Source organism: Canis lupus, chromosome 5 (genome assembly GCF_048164855.1).
Source record: "Canis lupus baileyi chromosome 5, mCanLup2.hap1, whole genome shotgun sequence".
NCBI classification, from domain to species: Eukaryota; Metazoa; Chordata; class Mammalia; order Carnivora; family Canidae; genus Canis; species Canis lupus.
In genome coordinates this window covers 53,693,683-53,706,912 of record NC_132842.1, presented here as the reverse complement: position 1 = coordinate 53,706,912, position 13,230 = coordinate 53,693,683, and positions in this window count along the sequence as shown.

Sequence of the window (13,230 nt, the reverse complement as noted above, 5' to 3'; positions counted from 1 at the left end):
CAAAAGTGGTTTTTGCCTTGACCACATATCTAAGTCAATCTACAAGAAGCTAAAAAAAAAAAAAAAAAAAAAAAAAAATTGGTCTAAGCAGAGCTACAGCAAATGTTCTCTATGGACTGGGTGAGATAGCCCGTGAATTATTAAGATATGTATAAATGTTGGGAGTAAACATTTAGAAACTATTAGAAACATTTAGAAACTATTACAGAATCTGATGGAGTAATTTTTATCTATTAAATTTAATATTTTTTAAATGGGACTTATATTTTATGTGCCCTGTTTTTCTGTTTCATTATTATAGTTCATCTTCTAATAGTTGATTTTTCTTTCTGCTTATAGATCATATTTCCTACTTCTTTGCATACCTGATAATTTTTTAATTGGATTGTGGAGAATATGAATTTCCATTGCCGGGTGCTGGATTTAGCCATATTCCTTTACACAGCAGTCAGCTTTGCTCTGAAATGAATATACATTACCACAGATCGGTTTGATCTTCTCAATGTGTTCTTTTGGGCTGCCTCCAAACAGGAATCCCCTTGTTTGTTTCCCTTCTCTGAAAGGATCATACTCCTAAAGGGACTTTTTTCCAATATCAAAAACCATTGTTTCATATATTTTGTTGGTTTCCTAATCATTGAAGGTGGAAGGGTAATCGATACTTCTTACTTCATTATGGCTAGAAAGAGATGCCCTCGGACTTAACATCCTTCATCTTGGATATCCAGCTATTCACAGATAGGAATTTTACTGTATTTTACAAAAGTATAAATTTGTAATGGAAGTGAAGTTAAAAAACAAAGCAAAGCAAAATGACAGCCAAAAAAAGCCCTAAGCAACTCAATTTAGAAATAGCAAATGACTCAAATAGACATTTCACCAAAGAAGATACCCAAAATGGCCAATGACCGCATGAAAAGATGCTCAAAGTCACTAATCATTAGAACAAGGCAAATCAAAACCACAATAAGATACTCATCTCATACTCAATGGAAGGGCTACTATCAAAAACAATGCTAACAACATGCCCCCCCAGAAAATCACACATCTTGTCAAGGGCAAAATTGGAACCTCCATCAATAATGGGAATGTAAAATAGTATAGACTCTATAGAAAGCAGTGGTTCTTCAAACAATTAGAAACTGAATTAGTACATGATCCAACAATTTCACTGGATCCAGAGAGTAGAAAGCAGAGACTCAAACAGATATTTGTACACCCATATTTGAAGCAGTATTATTCACAAAAGCCAAAAAGTAGAAGCAACACAAGTAAGTATCCATAAGTGAATGAATGGGTGAAAAAATGTGGTATATTTTATACGATGGACGATGGAATGTTATTGAGCTTTAAGACGAAGAAAATTCTGGCATATGCCACAGCTTGAAGGAACCTTGAAGACATCATGCTAAGTGAAATAAGCCAATGACAAAGGACAAATACTGTATGATCGCACTTAAATGAGGCATCAGCAGAGTCAAACTGAGTCACAAAGTAGAACTGTGGTTGCCAGGGGCTCGGAGAAGAGGAGAATGGAGAATTATGTTTAACAGATACAGAGTTTCGGTTTGGGAAGATGCAAAATGTTCTAGAGATGGACAGTAATGATAGTAGTTGCACAACAATGTCCTTGAATGTACAGTTGAATGTATTTAATGACCCTGAACTATACAAATGGCAAGAGGGTAAATTTCATATTATGTGCATTTTATCACAAAAGAGAATACTTCAAAGCAAAATAAAATAAAAAGCAACTGGGTCTTCTCCCAGATAGCCTAAGAATCACGGATCTACAGAGGCTGAAGGTAGGAAAAGGCCTAGAGAGGGAGTCTGAAGAGCTTCCTAGCCAGGTCAAAGATGACAATCGATAGCCTTTCATGCCACGCAGGGACCACCCAGTCAGGGAACCAGGAAGGTCTACATATGTCAGATCTATAGAACCTACCGTGATGGTTATTTTTCTTATCATCTGTTTTATCATCTACTTAATTAGCAGTGAAATCTTTAACAATAGTGTATGTGGTGGGCTTCATGCACAATGAGGAAAGTAGGATCTGGAAAGCTGTATTGTCTTCTGTAGTGAGTCTGGGGGACAGACCTCAAGAAGTTGGGGTGGTAGCAGCTGCTCTGAAGAGAAACAAAAGCAATTAAGCCTCTGTGTTCTGAAGGGAGAAGAACAACAATACTGGCCCAAGATGTATTGTTAATCCTAAAAAGAGCATGTTATTAATAATATGTATAACATGCCCTTATTCTTACATATTAGGAAAATAAATATGTATCTTATAGTAGGAAACTAAACCTCTATTTCTGTGTATACATGTGTGTGAAAATTTGCTGGAAGGATATAAACAGAAATGTGAACACCGATTCTATCTGTATAATCAGATCATGGATTTTTTTTTTTTTTTTTAACTCTCTCTCTGCAAGCTTTTTTCATCTGTTGTCTTTACAGTGGGTAGGGAAAGCTCTTTTACCGTGAGGAGCAAGAAAGTGATTTTTATTCAGAAATTAGAGAAGGACTGAAGGGAGATGTTATGTGGCCCAGATTTGAGGTACCTTTAATTTTGTTTTGGGAGATTTATGCATAAATTAGTTTACATTTTATTATTTCTCATTCCATTTTTGTTTTTAACATTAGAGATCTAACCAGCAGTTTATGCATTAAGGTAATAATGCTTACCATTTTATGTGCTAGAAATGCATTTCATTCATCTAGGTCAGATCAGATTAGAGTAATTAAGGTCACTGGACTTTGTCATTTAACAAATCCTTAAATCCAACTCTAATCTCATTCATTACTGCCACAAAAAAAGGGGTTAATTGCTAACATACAGTGTTTCATATCCATCCAGACACAAGTGTTATAATATTAAATGTTATTAATGTATTGCTTTGTATCTTTAGACAAGGGCTGATATATTCACTACTCTAAGAATTACAGATTTATGAGTTCTGAAGAGGTTATCCCTGGGGTAACTCATTATCCCTAGCCCAAGCACGGAATGTTCTGTGACAGGAGAAGGTCTAAGATGAAACTACCCAATTAATCAAGATGGGGCATGTATGTGGTGCTTCTGCAATATGAATACATGCTGTCAACTCCAACTCCTGAATTGTCACCACGTAGTCTTGTGGCTGAGGCAATGCTCCAGCTAGCACAGGCTGGCCCCTGATGCTGACTGGTGGATCCTGCTCGCCTGTTGCCACATCAGACTCCTGTTCAGTTGCCTCACTGCAGCTCTGGCTCAGCTGGAAAGGACTAGAATGTTGCTTTAGGATTCTCCTGCACCAAACCTAACACTGCTTGCTTTAAAAAGGAGGCAAATAAACTGATTGAGTGTTAATTTCCTCCTCCCTCACTCCCTCCCTGCTTTGGGGAGGGAGTGTCTCCCTCTGTCTACGTCTCTGTGTCTCTCTTTTCCTTTTTCCAATTCTGACAAAGGTGCGAAGGAGGAGTAAAAGTTCCTAAAAGGCAGTCTCGAAAGATCAGCCTCCAAATGTTCTTACCTCAACGTTTGGAATCCTCTGCAGCCACTAAAAATGATGTCGTAAAAACATTGGGGGGGGGGGGTGAGTCCAATTGTGTAAACCAAAATGCTGGAGAGAGTCTCCATCTATTGTAAAAGATGATAAGGAGTAAAAGACCTAATGTCAACATTAGAGGGGGAGAGGAAAGCTTTGTTGGGTTTTGTTTGTTTGTTTGGTGCCCATATACTTTCCTCCATTTCACAAATATTGTAAAGTAGAAATGTATCACTTTCTAAAAAATAAAGACTCCCACCAAATTTTTCTTTTAGAGTTATCGTCTAGACCAGTGATAGAGCGAATTCTACTTCTTGCTATTCAAAAGCAACAGCCATTTCCCTGTAAATCTTCTTTATCCTGCCATGTTGGGATGAGGCTTAAACAGAAATTGTGGGAACATGCCACCTTTTTCTCAAACTAAATTCTTACATATACCTTAACCTTCTTTATTACAAAATCAGAAAACCTATCCGGAAGCAGGGAAGGGCACTGTCTAATCAGTTCTGTTTTTTCTCAAAAGTCTACAGGGAGATTTAACAGAGGCTGCCTGGGGCCAAGGGGTCACTTCCTTTGGGAATGCTTTCCTCTATCCATGCCCTGACACCAGGAAGGAAAACAAACAAACAAACAACAATTGGCATTCATACTGTGCGCCGAGCTTTAAAAGTACTTTCACACATAGTAAGAAGGATGCAGAGAGAAAACTCTTTTCCTGAACAGTCTGATACCCTCCTGACAGACACGTCCTCTCTCACCCCAATACCTTGTAACTGGGGTCTTGGGTGGCAGCACAGGGACTCACAGTGGCCCAGGATGAGGAAGCTGACTCTTAGAGCTGATGTCACAACAGCCTTGCTCTAATCACTTTACATATGGCCTGTAGCCCTCCAGGGACCCTGGGAGGAAGGGATTATCTGTCTCAGGGGTCAGCAAACTACAGCCCCTGGGCCAAATCTGGCCTGGAGTTTGTGACTGAGAATAAAATTGCATTGGAACACAGCTACATGCATTTGTTTGTGGTCAATGGCTGCCTTCCTGCTACAATTGCAGCACTGAGTAGTAGCTGCAATTTTCCTACAATGAGACATTTTTCCTACAATGCTGAAACTATTTACTATTTGGCCTTTTACCAAAAATATTTGTTGGTCCTGATTTACATGACACCTGTGCAGAAGGCTCAGGGCCACTCCGCTACTGACTGGCGGGGCCAACACGGAAGCATGTATCTATCTTACTTGGAGCCACGTTCTTCATTTCTCCAAACCAGGACTTCAGGAGTACTACCCTAGCTTCCTCTGCAGCGTACCATGCAAGTGGCACCTTACGAGCTGAGATAGAGGAGATATTAAAAAACAGTGCTATTATTTTTAAGACCCATTAAGAAACATAGTAACAGTGGAGTTCCTTAAGTCAAAGAACACTTCAATGTAAGTTAACTTTTGTTTTTCAACTTTTAACTCTAAAATGAAAATTATAAGCCAGGAAATTAAAAAAAAAAAAAAAACTAGTGGAATTTCACACGCAAAATTGCCATGAGGTTTCACTGTATAATTTTCACATGAAAACTGACCCTAAAATCATGTGTTCCTTTAGTGCAATATGGTACCATCTGTATGGACTTGCTAGCTTCTTCCCAGCCTGGATATGAAGGGGTAGGGAAACGTGTACCTAAAGTCGAAGTCTAGCGTGTCTTTTGTTTTAAATCTCAGTTCCTTTTTCAAAACTCCTTTACTACTTCCCTAACCACACAATTATCTGGAGGTTGAACTTTGCAAAGACTCTGTAGGGACTTGATGGAAGAAACTGCTAACTCTTACTTGTTCACGCTACCTCACCCACTGGTGACACAAAGGTACAAGGCATTTAAGAACCAAGACCAGAGAAGGGTGTTAGGCTGGCTCCATTCCCACCAGCAGCAGCAAATGCAGGAAAGGTAACATCTCCCCAAGATCTCATATGTTTTGGACAGGATCTAGCAGTTTAGTGGTGGAAAAGTAAGGAAAACCTAGAGGACTGCCCTTGGCATGTCCTGAGAAGGATCTGGTTCATCTTGCTTCTTCCTGAGAGTCCCCAAGGAAGATGTCTTGACTTGGTGAAAAGGCAATTCCTCTAACGTTAACAAGAATGCCTGGAGATTCAGCAGTCTTCTGGAAGAAGCTAGCACGAGCAGAATGAATATAGGGGGTGTAAAGTGATATCCTAACCATGAAAAAAAGAAAGAAGGAAGATTAAAACCAGGGGGTGGAAATAAGAATACTGAAATAACGTGAAGCTTATAAAATCTTAAATGAGTTTTCTGGGGGAGCTACTATCCTACAAGGGAAGTAAGAGCCTCCGTTGCCATTCTAACTATACATTAAGAAGAGTCAGTAAGAGAATGGAAGTTGCTTCAAATCCAACACTTGGTATAGTTAGTCTTTTTAATTTTAGTCATTCTCATAGGTGTGTACTGGTATTTTCTTGGGTTTTCAATTTACATTTCCCGAGTAGCGAATGCTGCTGAATCTCTTCTTACTATTTTTTCCTCCATTTGCCCTCTGTATACCTTCTTTGGCTAAGGGTCTGTTCACTGTTCAAATCTGTTGCCCACTGTTTAGCTAAGTCTTTTGTTTTCTTATTACTGAGTTCTGTGAGTGCTTTAAGTGCTTTAAGTATTCTGCATAGAAGCCCTTTATCAGATATAGGTTTGCATGTATTTTCTCCCAGTGTGTGATTTGGTTTTCATTCTTTTAACAGTGTCTTTCAAGAGCATAAGTTCTTTACTTTAATGAAATCCCATTTACCAGTTTATTCTTTTAAGGATTGAGTTTTGGTGTCACAGTTAAGAAATCTCTGACTAACTCAGTCTCAAGTGTTTCTACTTGTGTTTTGTTTTAGAAGTTTTATAATTTTAGGTTTTGTGGTTAAGTCTGTGATCCATTTTGGGTTTCTGTTTGTATAGTGTGTGAGTTGTGGACTGAATTTATCTCTTGTATATGGATATCCAGTTTTTGAAAAGGCTACTCTTTACACTAAGTTGCCATTATACTTTGTCAAAAATCAAGTGTCCACTTATATGGTGGGCCTATTTCCATGCTATCCTGTCTCATTGATCTGCATTGCCAATCTTTGTGTCAATAACTCAGGGTTTTGGTTACTTTAAGTCTTAAAATGTGATTGTGTTAGTTTCCCAACTTTTTTCTTTTTTGTCAAAGTTGTTTTGTCTATGTTAAGTTCTTTGCATTTACATGTAAGTTTTTTTAATATAGGTGACACACAATGCTACATTAGCTTCACGTATAACATAGTGATTTGACAGCTTTATGTTACCCTATGCTCGCCACAAGTACAGGCACCATCTGTTACCATATAAGGCTACTACCATACCGACTATATTCTCTATGCTGTACCTTTCATCCCCACGACTCATTCTATAACTGGAAGCCTGTATCTCTCACTCTCCTTCACCCATTTTTCCTATCCCATTTCCTTCCCCTCTGGCAATCATCAGATTGTTCTCTGTATTTATAGGTCTGACTCTGCTTTTCATTTGTTTGCTTATACATTTGTTTTGTTTTGTTTTGTTTTAGATTCCACATATAAGTGAAATCATATGGTATTTGTCTTTCTCTGACTTACTTCACTAAGCATGAGATACTCTAGGTCCATCCACATGTCATAAATGGCAAGATCTCATCATTTTTTATGGCCAATAGTGAAATATATATACATTGCATATACATATGTATATACATATACATATTAAGAAGATGTGAGATACATGTACATTTATCTATTGATAGACACTTGGGTTACTTCCATAACTTGGCTATTGCAAATAATGCTGCCATAAACATAGGGATGTATATATCTTTTCAAATTAGTGTTTTTGTTTCCTTTGAGTAAATACTCAGAAGTGGAATTACTGGGTCATATGGCATTTCTATTTTTAACTTTTTGAGGAACCACCATACCTCTTCATAGTGGCTATGCCAATTTATCTTCCCATCAACAGTACACCAGGGTTCTCTTTTCTCCACATCCTCACCAATGCTTGTTATTTCTTGTCTTTTTTATTCCAGCCATTCTGACAGGTGTAAGGTAGTATTTAATTGTGGTTTTGATTTGCATTTCCCTAATGTTAAGTGATATTGAGCCCCTTTTCATGTGTCAATTGGCTATCTGTATGTCTTCCTTAGAAAAATGTCCATTCAGGTCCTCTGATCATTTTTAAGTCAGATTATTTGGAGGTTTTTTTTTGTTTTGTTTTGTTTTGGTGTAGTTTTGTATAAGTTCTTTATATATTCTGGATATCAACCAGATATATCATTTGTAAATACCTTCTCCCATTCATTAGGTTGCCTTTTCACTTTGTTAATGGTTTCCTTTATAGTGCAAGAGCTTTTCATTTTGGTGTAATCCCAGTAGCTTACTCTTGCTTTTGTTTCTCTTGCCTAAGGAGACATCTATAAAAATGTTGCTATGGCCAGTGTCAAAGAAATTACTGCCTATGTTCTCTTCTAGGAGTTTTATGGTTTTAGGTCTCACATTTAGGTGTTTAATTCATTTTGAATTTATTTTTGTGTATGGTGTATGAAAGTGGTCCAGTTTCATTGTTTTGCATGTGGCTGTCCAGTTTTCCCAACACCATTCATTAAAGAGACTGTACTTTTCCCACTGTATATTCTTGCCTCCTTTGACATAAATTAATTGACAGTAAAGTGTGGGTTTATTCCTAGGCTTTCTTTTTTGTATATGTGAGTTTTAGAATTAGCTTGCTAACTACTGAGATTTTGACCGGATTATATTGATAATCCGGAAACAACTGTTATCTTAACAATACTGAGTAGTTTACTCATGAATGTAATGTATCTCTCCATCTACCTAAGTGTTCTTTATTTCCACTCAGCATAGTGTTTGTAGTTTTCAGTGCGCAGCTCTTTCTGATTTTTTGTTAGATTTATCCCCAAGCGTTTCATTTTTTGATGCTATTTATTGAAATGTTTTACTTAAATTTCTGATTGTTTCTTGCTAGTATATAGAAATAGAATGGAATGCTTTATATTGATCTTGTATCCTACAGCCTTTTTTTTTTTTAAGATTTTATTTATTTATTCATGAGAGACATGGAGGGAGAGAGAGAGAGAGAGAGAGGCAGAGACACAGGCAGAGGGAGAAGCAGGCTCCATGCAGGGAGCCCGACACGGGACTCGATCCCAGGTCTTCAGGATCACACCCTGGGCCAAAGGCGGCACTAGACCGCTAATCCACCCGGGCTGCCCAATCCTACAGCCTTTCTAAACTTGTTAGTCCTAGCAGCTTTTATTTCTGTTTGGTTTCTATGTGATTTTCTAGATAGTTTCTCATATTGTCTGTGAATATTGACAGCTTTCCTTGTTCCTTTTTAATCTGGATTACTTTTATTCATTCATTCATGCATGCATGCATTCATTCATTGATTTCTGGTCTTACTGCACTGCTTAGAATCTCCAGTAAAATGCGGATGGAATGATGAACAGACATCCTTGATGTTTTCCTGATCTTATTCCTATAGATGATTTTTAAAAGCATTTTTTAAAGTAGAAAGAATAAAAATTCAAGAAGCAGGTTAATATTATTCAAGTAAAGAATTAAGAGGGAAAAAAAAGATGAGGTCAAGGGAAGAACCAGCAGATGGGGGGTTGGGTTTAAGTATATTCTGTGGACAGGTCAGGCAGTGTTCCAGTCTTGGGAGAATTGGATCTAGGTAAACAGCATTTGTAATTTCCATAGTTAGACATCAGCGCAGGCAAGCTGAAGGAGAGATGACCCCAACCTGACATCCTATAGTGATCAGGGATTTGTCCCTTCAATATACTTTGCATCATAATGGGGGAAAATACACTTTAATACTCATGATAACAATTTATTTAGCAGCCAGTAGACTGCAAACATACCTCAAATGAAAGATCCTTCATTACAATCTCTAGGTTGCTAGGACCTGACCCAACTTGAGGACATGATTAACAAGTAAAAGCACACCTTTATAAAATGACTCAAAAGAAAGCAAACTAATCCAAGCTCCCAAAGCAGCATGAACTTATTTCTTGGTCAACAAAGCTTAATTATTGATTGGCTCTTCCCAGTATTTTCTATGATAGTACTCCATGAAAAACAAGTTGAGCTTAAAATAATTCTGCTTGCAACTGAGTAATAACTGTCCTCAAAATATAGGCAAAGCCTCATGTTCTTTGCTGGGATTTTGCTGTATACATCACTTTGTATTACGATTCGTGAATTCAAACATCATCAGTTTACATTCATGTATTCAAGTAAGCCTGATCACAAAAAGAGCACTCAACCAGGAGTCAGGAGGTTTGTATTTTAAGTTCTTTATATATATATATATATATATATATATATATATATATATATATACACACACACACACACCAAAGACAGAGAGGCACACATGAAGGATGAGGAAGAACACGAGAGTCTCTGGAGTCAGAAGAGAGAGAATGACTTTAAGAAGGGGTCACAGCTATTCAGAAGAGTCACAGAAGTGATAAATGAGAGTAGAACAGAGCCAGGGAACCTGGGCTCTGCAGTAGGAGAGATCTAGGTTTCCAACCTGGCTCAAGTACTTCCTTGTTGGGTTCAGTTAAGTTCTTCAATTCTCTTGCATTTGCTTCTCATTCTTTAGGCTGGGATTATGGCAACATCTGCCATAATGTCTGATGACATTATGACTGAGATGACATCATTTAGACATATTTTTTATTCCAGGAATATTTATGAAGAATTTGCACATTTGCATGGCATCGTTTAAGTCACACAAAACCCCTGTGTGGCAGACACTGCAATAATTGAGCACTCACTACGTGCCAGCATTGTTCCAGGCAGCTAGGATATATGAGTGATCAAAACAGAGGAAAACCCTCTGCGGTTAGGGTGCTTACAGTCTGCTGGGGTGACAGATTGTGAACATAACAAATGAATAAATGGTACAGTATGATTAAAAGTGCAAAGTATTCAAGAGAAAAGAAATAAAGCAAGTAAGGTGTTGGAGGGGTTGGGAGTGCTGGAGAGGCTCAGTTATCATAATACATGGGATGGTCAGGGCAGGCCTCATTGAGAAGGTAACATGCGAGAAAAGATGGAGTGGGAGAATAAGGCAGTCAGCTATGGAGGGAGAGCATTTTAGGCAAAGGCAACAGCAGGGCAAAGCCCTGAGACCGTGGCATGTCTGCGATATTTAAAGAATAAGGGCGGGGAAGGCCTGTACAAGATGAGGTTATGAGCCAGGTCATTAGAGCTCTGGGGGGCCTGATGAGGATGTGAGGTTTTACTCTGAATGAAACAGGAAGCCATTGCAAAGTCAGGCATAGAGGAGTAACTTGATCCAATTTATGTTTGAAAGGCTACTCTGGCTGTGAATCAACGTTAGAATCACAAGGGTGCCAACTGGGGGACTAGTAGGGTAAAACAGGAGAGGTGATGTTCCCTCAGATGCACAGTAGTGACAGGAGAAGTGAGGAAAAGTGTTTTGAAGAGAGAAGACCAAGGAAGAATTGGATGTAGGGTGAGAGAGAGAGTGAAGAATCAGGGTGACTCAGATTTTCAGCCTGAGTAATGGGAAGGCTGGGCTTGCCATCAATGAGACAGAACATAGACTTTAGGGCCGGATCAGGAGTTCAACTTGAGGTATGTTACATTTGAAGCATCTATTAGCCATGAATATACATTTTTGTGATGCTCAAGTAAAATAAATTCTGTAATTTGGACATCTATATAAGGAAGAAACAGATGGGGTAGGTTGTTCAGAGAGAATCTGCCTGCAGGGAATTCACCTTCAGGCCAGAAAATGTGAGATCACTACTTTAATCTTGTCTATTAACCTGCTTTCTCTTTCTACTGTCACTGTTTACACTCCAAAGCTTACACTCCAAAGCATTTAAAAGTTATATGAAGTTACAGGACTCCCAAATTTTCTTTCTACTTTCCCTGTTACATTTCATCTTAAATGTTTATTCTGACCTTACTTTCAAATATGAGAGATGCAACAGTGAAGTTTGGCTGTCATCTGGCTATTGACAATGGGAATCCTGGACCACTACCAGCTTACTGCCCACCCCCCCCCCCCACACACACACCTCAAGCCATCACTACAAATACCATCACAGTGTTGCCTTATACCTGGACCGAACCAGGCACAATACGAAAACACCATTTTGTTTCTTCTACCCTCTCCCCATACCTCATTGTTTTTAAATACTCCCCATGCCTCCTCTTGCCATACCCTCTACCTATGCTATGCTGGGTCTATTCTGGGACCTGTCCCACTGAGCCATCTTGTTGAGACACCTACCATGGGCTAGGCTCTAGAAATTCACTGCAGGTGCTCGTCAAGAAGGAAGCACCGCACAGCATATTAGATGAAGCAAACCCATTCTATCAGCCACAAAAGTTGTCTGAAAAGGTAACCAATTGCCTGGAGTTTCCTGACTACTACTAAGGACTTCAAATCTGGGCAAGGGGAAGTAGTAATGGTGATATTTATGGAGGTTTCCCACAGCAGTGCTGATGACAAATGCTGCTGTGTCTCGTTCTCTTGGAGGTAGCAGATGTTTGCATTTGTGATTCATACCATCAAGAATCAAGGAGATGCCTTTCTGTCTCTCTGTTCTCATGTCCTTTTCCTGTAAACCATTTCTCTGAAGGGTAGACGGGAGCTACCCAGGGGAGCTATAATGCCACTGCTTTATTTCCCCTCCACTGTGCACTTGTTTAAATATACCAAGTCGCCTCAAAAGCCAATTTCTGACTTTCAGCTTACAAAAAAAAAAAAAAAAAGTTTTGATGTTGTTCATAAGATATATGGACTAAAGAAAGTGATAAAAGTCATAATAAAGTTTATCCTGAGATTCAGAAGAATGAGGAAATATAATTCCCAGCTTAAAAGCCAGACTGTTCTTTTGAAATCTAGTCAGGGGTGGAGGAAAGCATCGATACTTTGCTTTAGTGCCTGAGTACTTAGAAGAGATATATTGGGCTCTATAATTTAACTGCCAAATCCGACATTCATATCCATCTGGACATTTTTAAAAGGATCCTTGAGCCAGTGAGAATTGGCAGTTGGCTGTATAATCACACCTGCATATGGCACAGGAGGTTTTTAATGGGCAACAGTCAGAGCAAGAAAGCACTGCATGATAAGCATTCACTGAGAACCCACACTTAAACATGTTCGCACGTGTGAGTAATTATATTTTAGAGCTCTCTGTTAACAAGACTTTGTTCTTTCTTTCCTACAAATCAAATTAGTTGGGGACGTAGTTCATTTTGAAATTGTTTGGAAAATGTTTTGGTCTTCTAAATTTCCTTTGTACCAAACTTTTGCAAAGTTAAAAGGCAAACCACAAACCTCCACAACCAGTGAAAGAAAAATGCATAAAACCGACAATAAATTAAACATGATAAACACACAGAGAGTAGGAAGGAGAGTGTAAATAAAGATTGTGTCTCTAAGTATGTCAACCTCCATGTGGGATTTAGGTTCGACTCACTGTAGATGAGGATAATCTTTAATGATTACATATCTGCAAAACCTGGCTGCACAAAGATCATATTTGTCTTGGTCCATTTTAGGCTGCCAGGTCTCTCCTCCTGTCTCTCTTGTAAATGAGAGTCTAAGTACACATATCCCAGCACCATCTGGGAGTGAAGCTGATGTATTCTGGG